At 46.4% G+C, this 23726-nt stretch overlaps 1 protein-coding gene across 5 annotated transcripts in view; it reads right to left on the bottom strand.

Annotated features, from left to right (window-relative positions):
- LOC147114995 (hepatocyte nuclear factor 4-gamma-like) overlaps positions 1-21804 on the bottom strand; it is a 181314-nt gene extending 159510 nt beyond the window's left edge. For 2 of the 5 annotated variants that reach the window (XM_085993192.1, XM_085993193.1), the window contains exon 1: positions 21135-21689. The gene's annotated coding sequence lies outside the window, so the exon portion shown is untranslated. Of the gene's footprint in view, positions 1-20663; positions 20742-21134; positions 21690-21730 lie in introns of those variants that run through there. The other 3 variants (XM_085993195.1, XM_085993191.1, XM_085993194.1) reach the window with 3 other exon arrangements.
- Between the last annotated feature and the right edge of the window lie 1922 nt (positions 21805-23726).

Here is a 23726-nt window from a genome sequence, read left to right as displayed (position 1 = left end):
ACCTGTATAGCAAGCAGCCATAAATATGGCATCTGGACCTCCTCTTAACACCTTTCTGTTGTCAATCACAGCTCTGCAATTCATCCTTAAATAGCCTTTATCTGCAGAATTCCAAAAAATCCCTTTGTGGCTTCTGTTTAACTGAAAAGGTCTGTTGAATTTAAGTCTAATTAATCAAGTGTCAAAATCCGGTTTCTCAACCAATTTCAGATGAGTTTGTGTCTTGATAATGGAGCAAGTAATAATGTGGGCAACATTTTTGAAATTAGTTTTTCACCTTTTCAGCCATGTTGGTTTGCTATTACTGTATTATTACATTTGTGTTTGTATAAGAGATTTCACATCCTGAACAGTTTAACTTCTTCCCCCCTCAATAAATTACATTATAATAAGTAAATCAACTTTCAAGTGTGTTGTTTTATCCCTTCTTACAAAGCACTGTGCATTGTGCCAACAGGAAATGGAAATACCCTCACCATCTCAGACAAGCTTCTTAAAAAGATGTTTCCAGTCTATATCTCTCATTTTCTGATATTTTTCAGCTCGTGCATCTGCTAATCAAACACAGGACTTTGTTGGCAGTTAACTAGGTAAAAGGTGAATAAAAGGTGGATAAGCAGTGGTTGATGCTATAGAGGTGGAAGAGTTCAGTAGCTTTTGACAGCCCAGTGAGCCGCCAACCAAGTGATAGCTTCCACTTAAAGTCATAGACCACCAACTCCTTAATACAGTATTAGGTGCTCTACTCTATTGCACAACATGCCAGAGCATTTTAAAACCAGCTCGATTAACAAATTGCCTTACATTATGTACTTTAGTCTCATCTTGTATCATGTTTTAGAAAGAAAATACATTTTTTGATGCATTGCTATTGAGTTAAGATAAATCGTGCCGTTAGCGGCGAGATCATTACATTGGCTATTGGTTGCGCAGCTTCTGATTCGCTGCTATGCTCGCTGTGGCATATCCTAATCAGTTGTCCAGCAAATTTTGGCAAACATTTACCACTTGAGGATCGGGGAGCACCACCGTCTAACTTATGGGATTTGTCACAATATTGACATTGCAGCAAATTATGAGCCTATATCTTTATTTGATCCCATACTTCTCCAGATTGTCCCTATAAATTTACCTTTAATTTGAAGAGTTTCACACAAACAATGCAACTATTAACCAATTTAAGGCTGTCCATGTTTTGTAGCAATACAATATTTTTAGAATATGCACAGGCTAAATTATTTCCCCAACAGTCAACTGACAATTAGCTCATGAGAAATTTGCAGGAATTATATCACAATCATAACTGATTCCGAATGGATAAGATTACATATCAGCATGATGAAGACAAGTAAAGGACTCAGTGAATCAATCAACTAGAATAAAGTTCTATGGAAATCGGAAATAAAAACAGAAAATGCTGGAGATACTCAGCAGGTCAGGCAGCATCTGTGAAGCGAGAAACAGAGTTAACGTTTCAGGTCGATGACCTTTCATCAGAACTGGAAAAAAGCAGGAAATGGAACAGATTTTCAAGCAAGTGCAGGGGCTGGGAAAGGGGGGGGGGGGGATGAAAGAACAAAAGGGAAACAATCTCATTTCAAGATTCAAGTAACAGCCATTTATGTTGTCATTTAACCATCTTGATGTGATTATTACATTACTTTCTACATACAGTACAATTATATAGTAATAGAATTTAAAGTCTTTGGCCTAGAAATTCAGTATAGCCACTTTTGGGGCGGTAAAGTCGGGCGGCCGCTAAAGTTTGCGCCCGGTGCAAAGTCGAGGCCACTTCGCCGATATTTAGTAGCTTCGCCCCAAGAGTTTGCTCGAGCGCTAAAACTGGCGATGCACGACTATCTTTAGGCGCTAAGCCGGCGGTGCTGAGCGATACCGCTGAGGCCGGGCGCAGCGCAGGTGCGGTCATTTCTTGATTGACAGCAGACACCCTGGCGCCGGCCAGCTCTTAAGGGGGAAGGGTCGAGTTGGTCTGCTGCCACGCCCTGGACACTGCAGCCCTCCAGCTAGACCTGAACACTGCTGCTGGACCCAAATAGCACCTGAAAGGATGGAGAAGGCCCGTGAACGAGCGCAGCGCTTCTCAGAACATGATCTGAGGGTGCTGGTTGGCGCTGTGGAGAAGAGACGCCATATCTTGTTTCCGGACAATGGGAAGAAGCCGGCGGCCCGCGTCTACCGGAAAGCCTGGAGGGATGTCGCCACCAGGGTGACATCCAACAGTGAGGTCCCCAGGAGCTCTGTACAATGCCGCAAAAAGCTAAATGATCTCACCAGGATTGTCAGGGTGAGTACCCTTTCCAGTGTCCTCCTCATCCTTGCATGTGCACCTCACATTATGGGCAAAGGGACCTGAAAGCCCTAATGGCCAGCCCTCATACAGCAGCTATGGGACAGTCATGAACATCAATTGCACATTCTGCACTTAACACACTGGCCAAGCTATTTGACCATGGGAGGCAGTGCACACCAGATCAGGGCTACACACTGGCCAGGCTATTCCACCATGGGAGGCAGTGCACACAAGATCAGGGCTACACACTGGCCAGGCAATTCCACCATGGGAGGCAGTGCACACAAGATCAGGGCTACACACTGTACAGAGGCCGTCCTTTCTCTTGCAGGCCAAGCTGGCCAATAATAAGAGGAGCCGGACTGAGACCGGGGGAGGCGGACCCCAGATCCAGCAGCTCACCGAGCTGCAACAGCGCGTGGAGCGCATCATGGGTGCCCGGGTGATTGGCCCCGTTGCATCTGGAGATGCCGACCCTGTTCTGGGCACCAATGGTAAGGACATCACCTTTTGGACCTCTCTCATCCCACTTGCGCATCAGATCTACATCCTTTGCCACTGTCCGACCAATGCGCTGAATGCCACCACTCATGCATCCCTCGCTGATGCCCTCTCCTCACTCTAAAGCTACTCTTGTGCCTTCCTGCTTTCAGATGGTGAGGAGGAGGTCCCTGAAGTTGCCAGCGACAGCCCCTCAGAAGAGGAGGAGGAGGAGGAGGAAGAGGAAGGCGGCCCATCAGGGGAACCCTCAGCCGCGGCAAGCTATGCCAATGTAGGGGACACGTCTTCCCTGGAGGGGAGCCTGGGGGAAGTGTCGGAGGGGAGTGTAGCTCCTGGGACCAGCGGCCTGCAGCAACGCGGGAGGGGGGGTGGAAGCTCAGCGACCTTCTCCCCAGAGGGGGGGAAGGGTCGGAGGGGAGTCCAATTGCTGGGCCCAGCGGCGTCCAGCAACGCAGGAAGGGTCGGGCAGCTCGGCGGCCTTCTCCCCAGAGGGAGAGTCCGGCCTCCAGTCCGGAGACGGTCACCGCCGAGGAGCTGCACCTCCTCGAGGACATGTCCGCGGACTCGGAGCGCCGGCACACGGAGCTCATGGGGGTAGTGGCACGGATGCCTGAGGCCATCGAGTCCCTGTCTCGGAGTGTGACCGAATTCGGGGCCTCACAGGCCAACCAATAACTGTTGGTGAAGACTTGAAAAAAAGTGTCCCAGAAAGTCTCCAGATATGTTTCAAAATTCCTCTTCAAACTTCCAGCAGCACGTGAACAGTGAAAGGTGAGTAGGCCTTTAAGTAGTGCTTGAAATCCCCTGCAATGACTTGTTTACTCCCAATCAGCTGGTCGCTGTCAGGAGAGGGTGTTAGATCTTGCGCTATTCACCAAAGTACCGTGCAGCCTTCTTAATGAGCGCTAGCAGGCAATTTAAGTGGCAATCAGTCCCTTAACAATCCTCTGGGTGGCTATTCTTGCACAAGTTTCAACTCCTTTACCGAGATGGCGCCTTGCGCTAAACATGGGCTAAACTGGCTTTTCAGCTCAAGACCCCATCTTGACCACCTCGGAGGCTCTTTAGCACCTGAAGGAGCCATCGGAAATCGCCCCCAAAGTTTTAATATTCACAATGTAAGTGCTAATTGGTTCAATGTTCAGATGGAGAGCCCAGCTTAATACCTTGTAGATATAGTAAATTAACTGTTGAGCCTAGTGCATGAAAATTTATACTTTGTGCTGATTCAGGAACAGTTAAAATTCACCAAGCAAAATGCTTCTAATTTCTGGTAACATTTTGACTGAAGGAAAAGAGCTAAGGTATAATCAGCTCATTTCCATTTGAAATTTAAAGGTTGCCTGAATTATTTTAAGGTTCTTGTTAGTTTGGTGCAGTCGGTAGCATTTTCACTGCTAGTTAGAAAGTTGTGGGTTTAAGTGCCACTACTGACTTAAGCACATAATCTAGCTAGGCTGATGTTGAGTGCAGTACGGAGATGCCATTTTCTGGATAAGGCATTAAACCGTCTGCCTGGTCAGATGGATTTGGAAGCTCCAATGGTGAAGGAAGTCTTGGTCAACATTCCTCCCTCAGACAACACCACAAGAAACAAACTGTCTGGTCATTCATGTATTTACTGTTTGTGAGACCATACTGTGCACAAATTGCTGCCACATTTGACCACAAAACAGCACTTCAAAGTAATTCATTGAGACATAATGTGCTGATATATAAATGCAAGTTCTTTCTCTTAAACAATGGCTGACATTATAGTGAAGCCAATGCTCAGCACTCGCATTGTGAAAGCACATTTTTCAGGCAATGGTAATCAGTGAAACTGTCTGCATTATATTAGGTTTCTCGCATTGGTATAGTGCAACAGATCATGTTGTGCCAATGGCAAAGATGCTGTATAATGAGTCAAAATTTCAGAAACTTCCCAACACTATCTCATTGTTGTAAATTTAAACAAAAATCATTTCCACAATAGTTTTTTGTACTCATTCTCCAAGTTTTATTTTATCCTTTTACTTCTCTTTATGGAGCCTGGAATAGCTGTCTATTTTATGCATTTAACAGCTTTGTTTTTCAGTTTCTTTCTTATTTCCATATTTTGTTGTTTACCTAAATGATCTTTGTTTTTCTTTCTGCATATTCCACATTTTCTCCTTCTGTGACATTTCATGTCAATGAACATATTTTCAATTTACAATGGACTAAATGAACTTGTGAAAAAGTTAGTTTTGGTAATCCTGTGTGTGTACAAATTTATCCTGTCTACCTTAGGACTAAGTTAACATCTCCCAAGTATTCTGGGAAGATGAAATTTTGTGAGCGGAGGTCAAACCCAGTTCAAATCTAGTCCACCTAACGGCATCATGCAAACTCAGAAGGAACATCCCCATGACTCACTCCCTGGTATTTATTATTAGTATTACTGCTTCCATTACAATTAACTGCAATTAATTGATACCAACAGCAACTGGGTACACGTTACAGAACTGATGGGTTAAGATGACAGCATAAACAGGGAATCACAAGAGCAAAAATAAAGTAAACTTCCATTATCTGCACTCCAAATATTCACTTTCCTGCTCATCCAGTAGAATCGCAGCTAGAAAAAGCCACATCCATAAGAACTAGGAGCAGGAGTAGGAGTAGGCCATTTGGCCCTTCGAGGCTGCTCCGCCATTCAACAAGATCATGGCTGATCTGCTACTTCAAGTCCACCTTCCCGCACTATCCCTTAATTCCCAAAAATGTATTAACCTCTGTCTTGAATATACTCAATGACTGAACCTCCACAGCTCTCTGGGGTAGAGAATTCCAAAGATTCACAACCCTTTGAGTGAAGAAATTTCTCCTCATCTCAGTCCTAAATGGCTGACCTCTTATTCTGAGACTGTGACCCTGTGTTTAAATTCCCCAGCCGGGGAAACATTTTCTCACCATTAACCCTGTCAAACCCCTTAAGAATTTTATATGTTTCAATGAGATTACCTCTCATTCTTCTAAACTCTAGGGAATATAGGGCAATCCCCTCATCCCAGGAACCAGTCTAGCGAACCGAATATGTATTTCCTTGGGTAAGGTGACCAGAACTGTACGCAGTACTCCAGGTGTGGCCTCACCAATGTCCTGTGTAATTGTAGTAAGACTACCTTACTCTTATACTCTAATCCCTTTGTAACAAAAGCTAACATGCCATTTGTTTTCCTAATTGCTTGCTGAACCTGCATGCTAACTTTCTGTGATTCATGTACAAGGATAGCCAGGTCCCACTGAATGCAATCATTTCCCAATCTCTCACCATGCAAAAAATATTCTGCATTTTTGTTTTTCCTACCAAAGTGGATAACTTCACATTTCCCCACATTGTTTTCCATTTGCCATGTTCTTGCCCACTCAGTCAACCTGTCTATATCTCTCTGCAGTCTCTTTGCGTCCTCCTCACAGCTTACTTTCCCACCTAACTTTGTATCATCAGCAAACCTGGATATTTTACACTCGGTCCCCTCATCTAAGTCATTAATATAGATTATAAATAGCTGAGACCCAAGCACTGGTCCTTGTGGTACCCCACTAGTTACAGCCTGCCAACCCGAAAAAGTCCTGTTTATTCCTACTCTCTGTTTTCTGTCCATTAATCAATCCTCAATCCATGCTACTATATTACCCCCCAATCCCATGAGTGCTAATTTTGTGTAATAACCTCTTGTGTGGCACCTTATCAAATGCTTTTTGAAAATCCAAATACACAGCATCCACTGGTTCCCCCTTATCCATCCTAATAGTTACATCTTCAAAAAATAGATTTGTCAAACATGATTTCTCTTTCATAAAACCATGCTGACTCTGCCTACTCATATTACGATTTTCTAAGTGCCCTGTTACCAAGTCCCTAATAATAGATTCTAGCATTTTGCCTACTACTGATGTCAAGCTAACTGGCCTATAGTTCCCAGTTTTTTCTCTTCCTCCTTTTGTCGCCACTTAGTCCCATTAATTTCTCCAGCACTATGAGGGAGAAATTCGGTATCGCCCCATTTGGGGCGCAATTCTCAGCCGGGCACAAAGTTTTGTGCCCAGCGCAAATTATCGCCACCTACTGCGAAATTGGTCTGTTTCGCCCCTGGAGCCGATTGCAGCCCTAAATCAGGCGCTGCACGACTCTAAGGCGCTAAGCCGGAGGAGCGAGGCGCTAACTCAGAGGGCGGGGCGCAGCGCAGGTGCTGTCAGTTAGCGATTGCACACAGACACGCTGGCACCGGTCAGCTCTTAAAAGGGGAGGGTCGATCTGGATTTGCAGCCGCACCCTGCGCATCGGAGCCCTGAATCTCGGCCTGGACAGACCTGTTGCCAAATCCTGCAGCCAAGGAGCGAGCGCAGCGTTTCAGCGAGGGGGCCTTGGAGGCTCTGGTTGGCGCGGTGGAGCACAGGCGATCTCTCCTGTACCCGGAGAGTGCAGGAGGCCTCTGCCCAGCGAGTACCGAAAAGCATGGAGGGAGGTGGCTCACAGAGTGACCTCCAGCAGCATGGTGCCTAGGACCCCTGTGCAATGCAGTAAGAAGTTCAACGACCTCACTCGGGTCATCAGGGTGAGTGCCTTTTTCAGAAACCTTCATCCGTCCATCTCGACCTCGCTTTATGGCCAAAGGGTCTTGAAAGCCCCAATGCCCAGCATTCCTCCAACACCTTTGGCCCCTTCAGGAAACTCACATGCACATTCAGTACTTTGCATACAGTAAGGGCTATTCGACCATGGGAGGCATTTCAGCCAAGATCACGGCTGCATCTTTACTCAGACCCCGTCCTTTTTCTTGCAGGGCAAGCTGGCACATAATAGGAGACAGCAGCAATGGACCGGGGGAGGCCGGCCTCACGTTCAAGCCCTGACCAATCTGGAGCAACGAGTCCACCGGATTGTGGCAAGCCGGATGCTTGGCCCCGTCGCCACTGGAGACGTTGACCCTGTTCTGGCCAGCAATGGTAAGGTCATCACCTTTTTGACCTCTCTCCTTCCACTTGTTCCTCACAACAGCATCCTTTGACACTCTCGATCCAAATCAGTACATCCCTTGCTGCCACCCTGTCCTCACACTAAAGCCACTCTTGTACCTCCCTGCTTTCAGATGCTGATTCACCAGGTGAGGAGGCAGGCCCTCAAGCTGCCACTGGGAGTGAATCTGAAGGCGAGGAGGAAGAGGAAGCCGGACTATCAGCGCAACCCTCTGCCGAGGCAGCCCATGGCCATACTGGGGACACACCTTCCCTGGAGGGGAGCAGGGGGGGGGAAAATGGTCTGATGAGGGTGAAGCTCCAGGACCCAGTGGGCTGCAGCAATGCAAGGGGTGTAGGGAAGCTCGGGGGCCTTCTCCCCGGAGGGAGAGTATGGCCTCGAGTCCTGCTACAGTGAGCGCAGAAGAGGTGCGGCTCCTCGCTGAAATGAGCGCCCAGGCGGAGCAAAGGCACACTGAGCTTATGGCTGCAGTGGCAAGGATGCCCGAATCCATTGAGTCACTGGCAAGCAGTGTCTAGGACTTCGGTGCAGCACAGGCATCTGCCACGCAAATGCCATGTGCTGCAATGCAGTCAGTGGCTGGTCTCATGCAGACACAGATTGAGGCCACGCGAGCACTAACTGGTGTCACCCTCGCTGGATCGGGCAGGTTTCCCCGGGGCCCTCCCCGCGCCGCAGCAGGCCAGCAATCTGTGCTCCAGCAGATTGCTCCGCATGCTGAAGTGCTGCCCCGTGGGAGTGCCAGTGTGTCGGTCGAGCGGGGAGTTGCTGTCCCCTCTCAGGATGACAGCATTCCTGCTGCCAGCACTGTCACTTCACCACTGCAGTTGCCACCACCTGTAGGACAGACTGCTGCCACCCATGCAGAGTTGGAGCAGTCAGCCGCCGGGCCCTCCAGGCCCAGAGCTGGTCCAGGCCTTCCCTCAAGGGCATCTGCAGTCTCAGTTTCTGACACTCAGCAGCCTTCCCCCAAGCTTGCTGCAGCCACTGGCGTCCCAGAGCGGAGGAGCTGCGGGGTGGGAAGGGGGCAATTTCACAAGGGAAGCAGATCACCCTCGAAGGGCAAAAAGTAGAAGGTGTGGCAAAATGTGGTTCATTGTTTTTTTGAAGGCCGAGTATCGTGGTCATATTTTTGTTACTGTTCTGGACATTGTCTCCAGGTTGTGAGAGCCAGTTATGTGATTGACTGTTTCTTTGTGTGTTTCTTTCTATTACTTTGTCATGCGGGAAGGATACACAGTTTTGTTAATAAAGAAGTGTCTTTATTCAAAATGTGCATGTTTGCTCTTTGCACTCATTGTTGCCTTGACCGGCTTAGGGGTTGCGGCAAGGTTCCATTCAGGTTGTTTGAATGGCAGAAGCCATTCCCTCAGAGGGGGCCTAGAAGCGAATTGCTGTAAGCCTTTGACGGACGGCCCTTGCACATTGTGCCTCCCTCCAGTCTTGGTGCTGCTCCTCCTCCTCCTCTGCTGATGCTCCAAGGCCCGCTGGCATTGGCTGGGTCTGGAGGATTGCCAGGTTATGCAGCATGCAGCAGACAACAACGAAGTGGGAGACTCACTCAGGCGAGTACTGCAGGGCTCCTCCAGAGTGGTCCAGACAGCGGAACCGTTGCTTGAGCACGCCGATTGTGTGCTCAACGATGTTCCTGGTAGCTTGATGGCTCGCGTTGTATCGTTCTTCTGCGGGGGTACTGGGCGAACGGAGTGGGGTCATCAGCCAGGTGCACAGAGGATAGCCCGTGTCTCCGAGAAGTCAGCCTCCTGGGTGAAGCGGGGCCTCAAAAAGGTCTGCCACAGAAGTCTGGCGCAGGATGAAGGCATCGTGGCTGCTGCCTGGAAAGTGGGCATTGACAGCGAGTATCAGCTGTCTTTGGTCACAGACCTACTGGACGTTCAAGGAATGGAAGCCCTTTCGGTTGCGGAAATCCTCAGCATTCTCTTGCGGCGCCCGCAAAGCCACATGGGTGCAGTCAATGGCGCCCTGCACCATGGGGAAGCCCGCTAATCTTGCAAAGCCCGCTGCGTGATCTTGCTGCTTGTCCGGGGTCATCAGGAAAGAGATGTACTCTCATCTCCTTTTACAGAGGGCATTTGTGACTTGACGGATGCAGCAATGCACCGCGAACTGGGAGATATTGGCAATGTCCCCAGTAGCAGATTGAAAGGAGCCGGTGGCATAAAAGTTCAGAGCCACTGTTACCTTCACTGCCACCGACAGACGTCCTGCTCCTCAGTTGCGGTTGCAGATCTGGCTGGAGGAGGTGGCAGAGCGCAGTGACCACCTCCTTGCTGAATCGCAGCCTTCACAAACACTGCTCCTCAGACATATTGATGTAGGAGAACTGTTGTCGAAAAACCCTGGGACGGTAAGGTCTCCTGTACAGACGCCTGTTGGCCTTCCTCCGTCTGGCCATGATTGCCACTCTATCTCTGCATCTCTGTGCCCTCTCAATGTGATGGAGAAGCACGACGTTCTCATCCATTGCAGCCCCCATAATATGTGGGCAATCAAAGTTTTGCCGGTGAAAAAGCAAAGCAACTACAAAGTTATGGGCAGAAACCAAAACTACCTCAGACAGCGTTGACTCAATGCAGAAGTCTCTCTTTCTCCCTTTGTCTCTCTGCAAATCTCTCTCTCTCTCTCAGAATGAGTGGTCCAAAAATGGCTACCACACAGACGACAGGAAGAGCCCCTTTAAATAGTGCCCCCCCAGCCCCACAGCGACTGGGAAGCGTTCCAGTCAACCTGTCGTTGGTAGCGACAGGCGGAAAGGAGGGGGGCACCACTGAATTTCCAGTCCGGGGCGCCCCTAGGGCGTTGCACTCTGGAATGACGTCAAGATCTGCATGTGCAGGAGAGCGGGCGGTAGGGTTTAGCGCCGCCGCTAAATGTCCGCTCAATTTCACGAGAGGCGCAGGTCTCGCCGCGCCCGGGCGCTAGTTGGTTAGTGCCCCACTTATCGCCCTCTTAAGGCGCTAACGGGTGGCGCTCACAACTGAATTTCTCCCCCTATGTCTTTACTTATACTGATTTCTTTAAGTTCCTCATTCTCTCTAGACCCTTGGTTCCCCATTATTTCCAGAATGTTTTTTGTGTCTTCTATCGTGAAGCTAGATGCAAAGAAATTTGTTTAATGTCTCTGCCATTTCCTTATTTGCCCATTATAATTTCTCCTGTCCCTGCCTCTAACTTTATTTTCACTAATCTCTTTTTATTTACATACCTGTAGAAATGTTTACAATCTGTTTTTATGTCTCTTGCTAATTTACTCTCATATTCTTTTTTCTCTTTCCTTATCAATATCTTGGTCCTCCTTTGCTGAATTCTGAAATCCTCCCAATCCTCAGGCTTACGACTCTTTCTGGCAACATTATAAGCCTCTTCCTTTGATCTAATACTATCTTTAACTTCTTGTTAGCCACGGTTGGACCACTTTTCTTGTGGGGTTTCTGTGCCTCAAAAGGAATGTATATTTGTTGTAAATTATGTATTAATTCTTGAAATGCTAGCCATTGCTTCTCTACCATCATACCTTTTAATGTAGTTTCTCAATCTACCTTAGCCAACTCGCCCCTCATACCAACGTAGTTTGCTTTGTTTAGATTTAAGACCTTAGTTTCAGACTTAACTAAATCACTGTCAAACTCAATATAAAATTCCATCATATTATGGTCACTCTTCCCTAAAGGCCCCTTTACTACAAGGTTATTAATTAACCCTTTCTCATTGCACGATACTAGATCTAAAATAGCATGTTCCCTAGTTGGTTCCTCAACATACTGATCTAGAAAACTATCTTGTATACATTCCATGAACTTGTCCTCCACGCTATGACTGCAAATTTGGTTTGCCCAGTCTATATGTAAAGTCCCCCATGATTACTGTATTACCCTTGTTACATGCGCCTCTAATTTCCTGATTTATACTTTGCCCTATATTACAACTACTGTTTGGGGGCCTATAAGACAGAGGCCTGGATATTCCCGCTATTCTACTTGAAATCAGGCAGTATATCAGGTGACAAAGAGGAAATGGGGCAGGGAAGCCTGCCACTGGATACCAACCCCTGAAACCGCCACTGGCAATTTTCCTCATTTCCCTCTCCCCAGGAAGAAACTTAGCTGCCTAACTCTTAGCCACCCCACCACAATTAAATGACGGGCAGGAGGTGGGGACAGGGAAACCTGCAAATTTCCCTGCCTCCTGGCTGAAGTACCACCAGTCCCAGCTACCATCAGAAAAACGGTACATAATAGGGCAGCAACGTGAAGCTTGCTGATGTCTCTGCTGGAGGAGAGAGCCTAGAAGTGGCCATCACTCCCTCTAACCTGCCCCTATACTTGGTCCTGGTGTGACTCATTGTAGGCTTTTTCTTGAGTTTCAAAAAATCTTCAGGACGCTTCCAAAGTTTATAACGCTGCCTCACCTTCATTTGGGTGTTGCAGCAATTGAACTGAAGCAGCAGCATCTCACTTTGTTCCCTTGCAGTGCCTAGCTCCATCTCTGTGGCACCACCGGAAGTGGAGGGTCGGAGAGGTATCTCATTGGGTGGGTTGGAAAAATAGCTCAGGAGAGGAAGGGAAAGTACCTCAGTGGAGGAAGGGGGAGGGAGTAGGGGTTGGAAAAGTGCCCTAGTGCCAGTGCTACAGGTCTCAGTGGGGGAGGGAGGGGTTTGGGAAAAAAGTGAAGGTCCCAATTTTTAAACAAACATCCAGGTCTGGATTTTTTAAAAAGTTTACAGCATCCAACATCTTATAGTACTCTCCATTGCACATTTAATTACAGGGTAGGCTGTCACGTAACATGATTACAGCACCTACACGCACAATTTCAATAGAATGTCATGATGCACCCAGCAATTCTGATATATAATATAATATTGGATGATTCTATGCCAAGGAGACATACTAGGGTATGATACCCAAGAACGCCAGACATTGCTATTAAAATTTTACAGCTTTAGTGTAGCCTGTCAGCTGAGTGAGGGAGGGGTCTTAAAAGTGATTCTGCTTTTCATAGTCATCCCTATAATAGCATTTATAGCTCTTTTTTCTTAGAAGATTCCAGCATTTTCTCTACCTCTCCTCCAAAAACACTTTTCTCATTCAGGAGTATTTATAAATCATTCTAGCTACAGCTCATTTGGTAGAACCATTAAATGCAGTTCTGCCAGTCTTCAGAGCAATACTGAAATCCATGCATTTCACTGCTGTTTCTGAGACATGGGTTACTGTTTCCTGAGGCAGAATGGCTGCCTGCATTTGGTTTCAATCAAGGTAAGCAATGGTTTTCAGAAGGAAACAGATCTGTTTTAGCAACTGCTTGGAGCAGTGCAGCCCTTAGGTAAGCAAATCCTGATTAGATCTTCTTTTAAAATTCATTTGGTAGGCTTGGGTTACCTCTCCTGCATGGTGGATTTTCCATGCTGGGACAAGACGTGAGGTACAATCATCAAGTTTGCAACTGGCGAACTATACAAGGGTTCTACTAAATTTAAATGGACCCTATATACTCTATCTATTTCAGGGCTATCTATGCAAGATCTGGAGGAAGCGTTCCATTTTGGCGTTCCATTTTGGGGTTAATGACCCCTGCGGGCAGTACGTTGAAATTTTGGGGGAACACTTGCATCAAACTATTCTCTGTATTTCGAGATTTATCTAACAATGCACTTTTAGGCAACTCATCAATATCTTTCCCCTCATAAGATCTAGTTCTCAGTCACCTCTACATAGCTGAAGAGATTCTGAAGCAGGTCCTTGAATCTTTTCTAGATGTGAAGCCCAGTCATAAACATGATCATGGCTCTTATTGATTCTGTCAAGTATTTACAAGTCCTGTTCAGGGAGTCAAATTGATCATGTAGTGTGCTCTACAGTTGCCTGCATATAGCCCAGGTATGAGTGTCAGACCTTGGTTTCCTGAATCGTCATCCCCAAAGACAGTCTGTGGATATCTTGAAGGGATTGGCGCCCATGCAGCTGGGTCACATGCCCGTAAAAGCAGCCAATTGTTGCCAATCCCATAGAGCAGGCCTGGTAAAACAAAGTAAGGCTCCTTTGGAAATGCTGCCTTTGATTATGATTTGAGAGCCCTTAAAAAGGGCACTATCCCAGAGGAGGAACAGTCTGAAAGGTACTGTACACCAGCACTAGTGTTGCTTTAGCTACATTTGAACCAGGACTTCTAAGTTAAGGGTTCTTGTTTGACAGGAGTCCCATATTGCTAGACTGATAGTTGCCACCATGGAAGGAACAAATGTAATCCGTCACTGATTTACATTGTATTTAGTAGTCATCGCTGACAATATATCAGTGCAAATCAGTGCCAAAATTCTTTCAATATTCATCAATGAATTCCTGTCAGTAAGGGGTGTAAAAGGACTTTCAGCTTCATCCAACACTGATGAATCCCCACTGATGACTCAAGTCTTTTGCACCATGTGATGTTGGTGTTTCATTGGCACCATCATGTTCAAACCTAGATTTCCCAGACTTAATGTGCTTATCTACCCTGTTGTGAATAATGTGGCAATCATGGCACAGTCATTCCTTATAGTTGCATTCTGTTAATCCGAAGCAAATTTGGCAAGCTGCAGTGTCACATTCACGCAAGAGAAATGACTGTTAGTGTCAGCAAGCATGATTGGACTTCTTTATTTCTCACAATCGGCTCCGTAGTGCCCAGTTTTTTGGCACGTGTGCAGATTCGGGTCCAAAATGGTGTCCAAGGCGTGCACACACTTCTGATGCAGGCCACACCGGATGCCATTTTGGTGAGGACATTAGCGGGGCACTGGGAGCGTGTGCCGGAAGTATGCCGAGTACGCACATCATGACATCAATCAGCGTACAACACTGATTTGATGCCAGCACTGCCATTTTTGGCCTCAATGCTCCAGAATTGAGCACTCTTAAACACGCACAGCTGAACATGGGTTCTGCAGCAGGAATGACCCCCACAATCAATGCTATTTAAACAGAGCATCAACTGCTTTCAGGTTAGTTACTGATTGATTTCTACTGGTGAGTTTAAAAAAAATTATTCATGGGTCGTGGCGTCGCTGGCAAGGCCAGCATTTATTGCCCATCCCTAATTGCCCTCGAGAAGGTGGTGGTGAGCTACCAATTCAGAGGGCAGTTAAGAGTCAACCACATTGCTGTGGGTCTGGAGTCACATATAGACCAGACCAGGTAAGCATGGCAGATTTCCTTCCCTAAATGGCATTGGTGAACCAGATGGCTTTTTATTCCTTTGGCAAGTTGCAGTGTCACATTCACACAAGAGAAATGACTGTTCGTGTCAGCAAGCACGATTGGACTTCTCCATTTCTCGCAATTGACTCCGTAGTGCCCAGTTTTTTGGCACGTGTGCGGATTCGGGTCCAAAATGGTGTCCGAGGCGTGCGCACACTTGTGATGCAGGCCTGCTGGATTACTAGTCCAGTAGCATAAGCACTATGCTACCATACCCCAACAATGTGATCAAGCAAACAACTGGGGTGCTTAGACAATACTTCCGCTGCCTGGACCATTTGTAGAAGTGTTTGGTGGTTTGTTATCTGATTGCAGTTGCTTAGATATCCAGGGAGTGGTGTGGCAGGTTACTTCAAGGCTTCTGCTCAGGCCAGTTGCTCCCAGACATGGGTGCAGTAGTTTGTATCCCCATTGGCCTGCAGCATGACAGGGAGAATGAGCAGAGGCAGCACAGAGGAGGACAAACTGCTTGAAGAGGGAGGAGGAGGAGGGGGAGAAGGGCTCTCAGCAGAAGGCCATATCCACCCAGGGTCTTCAAGGAGCAATTCTCCTACCTCAACCTCAGTGAGGAACAGTGTATGCGACATCTCCACTTCACTAAGGAGGTGCTCACTGAAATCTGCCACCTGTTGCAGACCTGCAGCCTCAGAGAAAGGCAAGGATGGCACTGCCAGTGGCTGTGAAAGTGAGCGTGACCATGAATTTCTATGCATCGAGCAACTTCCAGGCTGGAGCAGGTGATATTTCCACCATCTCCCAGTTTGCCATGCACTGTTGCATAAGGGAGATCACTGAGGCTCAGTATGCAAAGAGGCAAGTACATTTCAGTCTCTCTTGCCAGAGAGAAGCAGGCGCAGTGAGCACATGGCTTTGCCAGGAAAACAGGCTTCCCCATGGAGCAGGGTGCTATTGACTGCACACACATTGCTTTGCAGGCGCCGCATCTCAATTCGGAGATGTACCCCAATCGGAAGGGATTCCACTCCCTCAATGTCAGCTGGTATGTGACCATACTCAGCGCATCCTACAAGTCAACGCTCGGTATCCTGACAGGAATCATGATGCCTTCATTCTGCGGCAGTCCGCTTGCACCATCTGCATTTGAGCCACCATGCCTAACCAGAGGGTGGCTACTGCACAACAAGGGATATCCACGAACCACCTGGCTCATGACGATGCACAAACCAAGCACCCGTAGGCAGCATGCTGCCACCCGGAATGTGATCGAGCAGACCATTGGGGTGCTTAGACAATGCTTCCACTGCCTGGACCACTGTAGAGGAGCCCTGCAGTACTCACCTGAGCATGTCTCAAGATTTACTGTGGTCTGCTGAATGCTGCACAACCTCGCCATCATGAGGGCACAGTCCTTGCCACCAGGTATACAGCAAAGAGCTGAGAAGGCGGAAGAGGAAGGGAGGAGGCAACCAACACAGCTCCTTCCTGACTGGGCTGTCCATGATCAACTGATCCAACTGTGGTACCAGTGAAGACAACCCAATTCTCCATTCGCCAACAGTTCCACACCTTACCTTCCCTCTGTTACTGGCCATCACAGCGTCATCTTGGCCACAATGCTGAAATAAAAGCCATCACAAAACAAACATTCCAAACCAACTTTATAAATCAATCAATCCAATATTACATACCAAAGTCAACTAATCACCTTCATGCATTTCCTTCATGCCTGTCTTCCTTGTGGCTTTATCTGTCCTAGTGCCCCTATGCAGTGCTACCCCAGTGGCTGTAGCATAGCTAGTGAAAGCCTGCTGACTTTCAGTGGGGGAGACTGCAGATGGCCTCGGAGGATGACCTCGGGTAGCTCTGGGCCTAGAAGGCCCGGCTTCAGACTGTACCACCTCGGCATGGGTGGCAGTAGTCCGGGCTGGCTGGCTGACAGGCAAAAGCAAGGGCACTGGCAGATTGGCAGTGGTGAAAGCACAAATACTGTCATCCTGAGAGAGGACAGCAGGTTTGTGCTCCACAGTGCCACAGCCAATACCACAGGGTAGCGCCTCAGCAATCCTAGTAATCCATTGCTATGACACCCTTTCAACACTGGTAACCGCAGCCATGATGGCAGCAGTCTGAGCTTGCGAGGATGCAGTCTGAGCTTCCACTGCAGCACCTGCATGTGCTGCATTGGAAGCTGAGACATCAGCCATCAGATGTTGCATCATGGTTGTGGACACAAGTGCGCTAATGGAGTTGCCCGCCACTTCCACGCTGGACAGGATAGGCTCCAAGCTCTGCGCAAAATCCTGTGCAAGATTGGTGCCGGACTCCTCCATGCTCCTTGACCATTGCATTCAGTCTTTCTGGCCGGCCTGCCAGCCAAAGTACCAAGCATTTCATTGTGCATACCCATCAGCCTTCTTTTGTAGGCTGCCCCATTGAAATCCTCATCTGAGTCCAATGCAGCAGAACTCATGTGTGACCTCACCCTCCGGGGAGCTCGTACCTGCACTACCCTTTCTTCCTGCCCTGGCTGCAGGCCACTCGTGCCCAGTAACTCACCGTGTGCAGATACCGTGTCTAACCTATCCTCTAAAGTACTCGGAGTGTCAGTATCTGAGCTGGTGACTGCGAGTGCGAAACCGAGTGACAATGCGTCTTCAGCATCACTTCCTTCTTCCTCTTGCACTTTCTGCTCCTCCACCACTGCCCAGCCAGGTTGCAGTTCTTGGCTATCTGAAAAGGAGAAAGGCACAAGGGTGGTATTGCAGTGAGGGGAGGGGGGAAAAACAAGGAGGTGCATGCTCACACCATTTGCAGCTTGTAAATCAGAAGAGATTGCAGGATGAGGGGGAAGTAGGATGTGAGAAGGAGGATTAGGTATGAGGATACTGATTGTTTCAGTACTGCCGCTGGCCACGGGCTCAGCAATGGCTGCTCCAATTATTTCTAACACCGTCTCCTCCACGGCGGTTAGATCATGCAGGCGCACCTGTCTCACTGCAGTTAGTGTCCTACTGCCTCCGGTTATGAGCCACCTTATTATCCTGCAAGAGTGAGTGAAGTGTGTCAGTGAGTGTGGTGCAATGTGTTTGGGTGATGTGCCTGTCATGATTGAATATCTGGGAGTGTGTGCGAGCTGTGAGATGTGGATGTGAGACTTGCAGCAGTGGTAAATGTGTGAGGGTGAGGTGAAGCTATGAATGTGAGGTATGAGTCATGATTGACATTGATTGTTGGTAGGTGAGTGATTTGAGCAGTGTCTGAGCCTCATGGTGCAGTTGTAACAATATGGCAGTTGAGGATGAATTCACTGACCTTGACCACTCGTGTGAGGTCATTAAACTTCTTGCGGCACTGCATCCAGGTCCTCGGGGCTACACTGCTGGCATTGACCGCGATGGCTATCTGCTCCCATTGCCTTCTCAGAGTTTGTCTGGAGGGCCTCCTGTGGACACAGGACCTCTCTCTTCCTGTCCACCTCTTACACAAAGGCCACCAGTGCTGCATCAGAAAATCTTGGAGCCCGCTTTCTGCCCTATTGCGCCATTACTCTGTGTTGTTCCTGCTTACACTCTGTTCCCCAGCCAGTTGAATCACCTGCTGCAGCCAGAATGCATCTCCCCTTTAAGAAGTGCAGGCTAGCTTTAAGTAGTGCAGGTTAGCTTTAAGTGGGGCTAGCGTCACATGAACTTGGGCCCACTGGTGAGGCGTGCAGCCACTCAGCAGTGCATTCAGTGCTGGGCTGCATGCCACAATCATTATAATTAGCAGGTAGCACAAAGTTTGTATGCTGCCTGCATTACTTTGAACGGGTGTGGGTTAATCGCGCATCGCGATCCCGCACCCATTTTCGGGGGCAGTCAAATTTTTCGCTCTTTGACTGATGTTAGTGCTAACACGTGACCCAAAAATGGAAATGTTTAGTTTCTTTTTGATATTGGCAATATATTGCTGAGTCAGTGCCAAAAATTGTACCAATATAAGCACAGTCACACTGTTTCTGCTCAGTGTAAAATTCAAAATTTGTGCCTTAATCCAGTCTATGCTAATGGTCTTCTTTGTTTTTGCCTGCTTTATGTGATTTCTATTTGGCTGTCTAGGGAGCATATGGTCACTCATGTTACCGTACAAAGTACAGCCATTGTATGATTGTCTTGAAAAAGACAGATTAGAATATTTTCCAGAGCTTCATCATCCGGTGCTAACAGTCTCCTAGGAAATCTGTAGAAACACAAAATCCTGGATGGGCCAATGACAGAATATTCCACATGTCTGACTAATTTAACTTACTCCCACTGAAAGGCTGCAGACATCATCCAAACATTTGGCTATGCGAGGACTAATACAAGAAGCATAAACATTTAGCTGGGGTGGGTGGGGGGTAATGAACTTGGATATTGGCATAGATCCTGGAGCTTCATACAAAGCAAGGGTAGGGGACCATGTGTGAAAGCACCTGTCTGTAATGTCATGGCAGCATCTTTATGTATATGATGATTGCCGTGTGCATTTCCAGAACCGACCAAACTACTCTTTATTCCTATAGTGTGAAAAATATGGAATGAAGAATGTGCTAATTTGACCAGAATCTTTTATTATTTAACATTCACCAGAATTTTGTTTCTCAAATAAAAATAATTTCTAGAAAAGGTTATAATAGCAAATAACAATCACCAATGATTTGACATAATCTACAGCAAGTACTTGAAGAACACATCTATAAAACTTTTGCAATAACCCAGCCAGTTATTACAGTTTTATCTCAGCCATTGTTTAAAATTTGGTACATATTTTGAAATCTTCGTTTGCATAAGCACAATAAATCTGTAACATATATACTGAAAGATCTTCCGCATTTACCTAAAAAATCAATACTGCAGTACGTGCGATATGTTTACATATACATTCAGATGAATCGTAACTTCTATGTTTCATCTGCCATGCTGTTCACCATGTAACTGCACACAGTCCAGTTCTAAATAATAAAGCAAGTAGAAAAAAAGTATATAGCTGAAAGTGCAAAAGTCCTCTTTCAGTTACTCGTTTTCATCTGGTCTAACATTCCATTTGAACATACCCGCAATTAAACTTTTCTTTTATATCGTCATGTATTTCAGAACCCGAGTTTAAATTAAATCACCTTTGCGTTCAACTAACATAAGGCATTCTGCGTCTTAAATGGTTGTAGTAGTTCATCAGAATTAAAATCTTGACACCACACTGAGTAAATATATGCTTTCAGTTACTTCAGAGCCAGGTGGGAGTCAATGACCGAGGTCTCCTGGCACATACAACTGTTAACAGCCAGAAACTGAGACAACGGAAATTTGGCTCTATTATTTACATAAATGTTTGAACTGGGCGAGTAAATATGGGTTTGCCCTGCTATAAACGACTGCACGATACTCAGTTTCTTCTTAAAACTTTTTCCTGTATTACCTACAGTGTATATAGATTCAATTTAATTTTTAAGAAACCATATCGCATTTTTAACCAGGGATAAATAAGGCTGAGAACAGTTTGATTTTTTACAAAGTTACATTAAATCTGAAAAACGCCTAATTAAATAAAAACAATACGCCAAATAATTCTTAAATACATTTTGAAGTCAAAACACAAATGACTGTACCCTAGTAACGAAATTACAGCTCCCTGCCTGGTATTAATGGCATTTCATTTCAATTGACAGCCTCGGGTCATGTTTGCTCACAACCCGTGTAATGAATCTAGTCCGTTCGACCAACACGATGGGCTCCAGCAGCACCTCCCTCACAAATAAAACTCCCCATACACATAACTAGCTGAAAATGATTCTTAAAAAAAATCAACAGGTTACCAAGGAGTGACGTGGACATGCAAAGGAAAGAATTTTAAAAATCTTTTTAAAAGCTCCTCCCCCATCACTTTCTCAAACTCCCAAACGTTACAAAGATGCAGAAATAACAGCGGAGGGCAAAAAGAGAGAAGTCGAGGTCTAAGTACAAGAGGTTGCTGCGAGCGAGAGGGGCGCTCCCATCACGTGTACTGGCCGCTGTTTATATACTTCAGATCACACGGCTCCAGGGAGCGAAGGAAGAAGAAAAAAGCCGCCGATTCTTACCTTTACTCTTTTTAAGCCGCGTTTCTCCTGCTTGTTGCCATTGCAGTGGGCCGCGGGGGCGGGCAGGCGGCTCAGAGAGTGAGTGAGGGCAGGCGGGAGGGGCAGAGAGCGCCCGAGTGTCAGCTCCGAGCCAGCAAGGTGCGCCCTTCCCATCTGCTGCTGAGTGCGGCTCAGTCCCAGGCGCCGGGCCCCGGCCAACCTGTCACTGCATCGATCTTTCAATAAACTCCAAGTGGGTGGAGATGTTAAACAGTAACTAACGTCAAAGCCACTTGTCCGGCTCCACGCCACTTTACCTTGTGCCAAACTGGCCCTTCTCGTCTCACTCGCAGTCGTCCTCTACGTTACCTTCTTGATTTATTTATTTTTTATTAACTTTTGGGGGATGGGGGCGAGGGAAGGATTATCCTTATAGGTTAAAAAAAAGCAGGAACGATCTCTTCCCGAGTACTTAATGTACCACACGCGACCTGTACACGGGTCTTAAGGGTTTTGTTGTCTCTATCGTAACATTTTACATTTCAATCAACGCTTTTCGTAACATGTAGAAACCGAGTAATATTGATTTGCGTGAGGAAAACAGAAACCGTTCTTACCTTTACTGAAGCTCCGCCCATTCCTTATGTCACCTGAAGTGTTTGTCAGAAAGGTGCGGGTAAACCTTGCAGGGAACTTTTATTGCTGTTACATGATCCCAACGGTAACTACATCCTTGTTTTAGTCTGGAATACTGTTTATATCACGACAATTTAGTGATGATGACCAACTTTATGGGAAAAGAGGTTGTTGGGTTTTTGAGGATTTTTCCCCACCATTTTTGCACTAGATATTTTCGCCTTCTGTTTTAAATTCTACACATTTGGAGAAACCACACTCTCTTCACCCTTGAGTGTTTCCATTTGCTCTGATATATGTAGGTAAGATATTATGGCACACCCAAGGTAACAAACAGAGAACCCAAAATCCTCAAAGAAACCACAAGGATAAAACATGCCTTTTTTCATAGATTTTTACAACCTGCCAGCAAAATACTGGTTAAATACAGAAGGCTGGACATTCTTGGGGCGTCGCTCTGTCTTAAGTGTGGCAAAGCGGGACTTTGCACCCACCGATATGGGAGGAAGTTGACTCCATCAGAAATTCTGCGATCAGCTCATTTAAATGATACTGATAGGAGTCCTGTTAGCAAGATGCCAAAATGCCATTGAAGGTAATTTTGTTATTGGAGATGGTCATTTATGTGGCACAAATGTTACTTGTCATTTGTCAGCCCAGGCCTAGATATTGTCCAGGACCTGCTGTAGGCGACTTCAATATTGAAAGAGTTGTGATTGAGTATGAACACTGTAGAATTGGCAGGGAACAATGTCGTTCCTGACTATATGATGGAGGAAACATCAATGATGATGCAGTTAAAGATGGTTGCACAGAGGACATTGGCCTGATGAGCTCCTTTAGTGATGACCTGGGGTTATGATGACTGGTCTTGCTCAACCATTGGTGGCTGTGCCTTCTGTTAGCTAGGCCCTAAGCTCTGGAATTCCCTCCCTAATCCTCTCTTTCCTCCTTTAAGATACTTAATTTTGGTCATCTGTCCTAATTTCTCCTTATGTGGCTCAATGTCAATTTTTTTGTCTTATACTCCTTTGAACCTCCTTGAAATGTTTTACTATGTTAAAGGTGCTATACAAATACAAATTGCTGTTGTTGATCTTCAATAACTATGATTACCTTCCTTGAAGGGAAGTATGACTCGAGCCACAGTGGTTTTTCCTTTGACTTCCAATGACCTCAATTGATGAGGGCTCCTTGGTCGAATGCTGTCTCGATAACATGGCCAACAACTCTCTGCATTAAGGTTGTGATGAGGGCTCCTTGGTCGAATGCTGTCTAGATAACATGGCCAACAACTCTCTGGATTAAGGTTGTGATGAAGTCTGGATCTGAGTGGTTCTGGCAGAACCCAAATTGAATATCAGCAGACAGTTTATTGGTAAGTAGGTGCCACTTGATGACATTATTATTGACTCCATCTACCTCCTAGTGAATGATTGAGGGGAGACTGATAAGGTATTAATTAATCAGGTTAGATTTGTCCTGCTTTCTGTGGATAGTACAGACTTGGACTATTTTCCACATTGTTGACTAGATGCCATTGTCATAGCTGAGCTGGACTGGCTTGCTTAAAAAGGGTGCACAGATCAAGCAGGTGCACTGTTTGCTGATATTCAATTTGAGTTCTGCCAGAACCACTCCGATCCAGACATTCATCACAATCTTAATCCAGAAATGATGTTAACTTTCTTTAGCTGCTTTTGGAAAATCCAGGAGAGGTGAAGGCCTCTATTGAGAAACATTGTTGTACACATTTGCACACAGTGAATTGTATTGTATAAATGTTTAATTCTTTTTGTATAATTTATGTCTATATTATATACAAATCTTAATTGCAATTGAAAGTTTTTCAGCTTGTAGCCAGTCAAAGATTTGCAAAGATATTTGGAGTGATTTGATTGGTTCTTCTGTTTGTTGCTATTGATAACTGTTGCTGAGTAACACCTTTTGATAGGAAATTGTTTTTAAACTACTGGT

Source organism: Somniosus microcephalus, chromosome 7, assembly GCF_052327205.1.
Source record: "Somniosus microcephalus isolate GS21.2 chromosome 7, FLI_Smic_1.0, whole genome shotgun sequence".
Classification (NCBI taxonomy): domain Eukaryota; kingdom Metazoa; phylum Chordata; class Chondrichthyes; order Squaliformes; family Somniosidae; genus Somniosus; species Somniosus microcephalus.
Note: the sequence above shows the minus strand (reverse complement) of the source record. Positions and strands in the feature narration are given on the sequence as shown.